Raw genomic sequence first — 1,753 nt, 5'->3', positions numbered from 1 at the left:
ACAGTCCCTACCCAACAGTGGGCTCACAGTCTAAAAGGGGGAGACAGAGAACAAAACCAAACATACTAAGAAAATAAAATAAATAGAATAGATATGTACAGGTAACATAAATAAATAAATAGAGTAATAAATACGTACAAACATATGTACAAACCTCCCTCCCTCCCTCCTTCCCTGCGTCTCCTCTGATTATCTTTTAGCAACCCCAGCGCTCAGCACAGTTCTTGATGTGTCTTATTGAGGACACCCTTAATAAATACCATTATTATTATCATTATTATTAATAATAGCATTATTGCAGCTGCTGGAAACTGCCCAATTTCTATGCCAGGTTTTTTGTTGTTGTTGTTGTTTTTTAGTATCTCGATCTCTGGCATGCTGAAGGCACAGCTCCTGAGTGGGGAGTGCGAGGAGGGAGGGAAAAGGAATAATTCATGGAGGGGAGGAGAGCGACTGCTGACATCAGAAAGCACTCCTGTAGCCCTTTCCAATCTCTCGTGCATCCTGGCCAGCAGGAAGGGTGGGGGCAAACTCAGGAACATGGCAAAGATGGCCTTTGCCTCACTTCCCACATTCCTTTGGTGGGATTCTCACCACTCCCCAGGCTTCTCCCCAATCCCACCTTTTCTTATTTAGAATGAGGGCCCCCTGAGGGCCAGTGTTTACTATAAGCCAAGCACTGTAATAATAATAATAATAATAATAATAATAATAATAATAATAATAATGATTGTGGTATTTGTGAAGCACTTACTATGTGCCAAGCACTGTACTAAGCGCTGGGGTAGATATAAGCAAATCGGGTTGGACACAGTCCCTGTCCCCCTGAGTGGACATGGTCTTAATCCCCATTTTACAGATAAGGTAACTGAGGCCCAGAGAAGTGAAGCGACTTGCCCAAGGTCACAGAGCAGACAAGTGGTGGAACCAGGATTAGAACTCATGACTTTCTCACTCCCAGGCCCGTGCTCTATCCACTATGCCTGTACTGTTTGGGCTAGGGTCTTGACTTATGCTGTCAAGTTGTCTCCAACCCATAGCGACTCCATAGACACATCTCTCCCAGAACGACCCACTCTCCATCTGCAATCGTTCTGGTAGTGTATTCATGGAGTTTTCTTAGTAAAAAATACGGAAGTAGTTTACCATGGCCTTCCACACAGTAAACTTGAGTCTCCACCCTCAACTCTCCCATACAGCTGCTGCCCAGCACAGGTGGGTTTTGACTTATAGCAGATTGCCTTCCACTTGCTAGCCACTGCCCAAGCTAGGAATGGAATGGGTAGGCCTCTGCTTGACTCTCCCTCCCATAGCTGAGACTGGTAGAGTACTGGAAACTCTGCAGGTGCCATCCTGAAAGGGGAGGGCTAGGGTAGATACAAGATAATCAGGTCAGGCACAGTCTCTGCCTCATGTGGGGTACACATTCTAAGGGGGAAGATGAACAGGTATTTAAACCACGTTTTAGAGATGAGGAAACTAAGGCCCTGAGAACTTAAGTATCTTGCAGGGAAGTGGTGGATGCACTTTCCACAGTTAGAACCCAGGTGCACTTTCCACAAAGTTGCCTCCCCTTGAGTCATTTAGCCTTTACCGTATTCTTCTCCACACAGTAAACACTCAATAAATATGATTGATCAACTGATTGATTCTCCAATACTTGTACAGTGTTTTGCACATGGTAGGCATTCAAGGAATATCAATTGTTCAATCAATAATATCTACTGTATGTCCAACCTGTGTAGAGCACTAT

The 1,753-nt window shown here is 44.5% G+C and overlaps 1 non-coding gene across 1 annotated transcript; it reads right to left on the bottom strand.

Annotated features, from left to right (window-relative positions):
* Window positions 1–1,225: 1,225 nt before the first annotated feature.
* LOC119923808 lies at window positions 1,226–1,363 on the bottom strand. The gene has a single exon (XR_005448976.1). It is a non-coding gene; the product is annotated as a small nucleolar RNA SNORA7 (small nucleolar RNA).
* Between the last annotated feature and the right edge of the window lie 390 nt (window positions 1,364–1,753).

The sequence above is a fragment of the Tachyglossus aculeatus genome, unplaced genomic scaffold (assembly GCF_015852505.1).
Source record: "Tachyglossus aculeatus isolate mTacAcu1 unplaced genomic scaffold, mTacAcu1.pri scaffold_270_arrow_ctg1, whole genome shotgun sequence".
Classification (NCBI taxonomy): Eukaryota; Metazoa; Chordata; class Mammalia; order Monotremata; family Tachyglossidae; genus Tachyglossus; species Tachyglossus aculeatus.
Note: the sequence above shows the minus strand (reverse complement) of the source record. Positions and strands in the feature narration are given on the sequence as shown.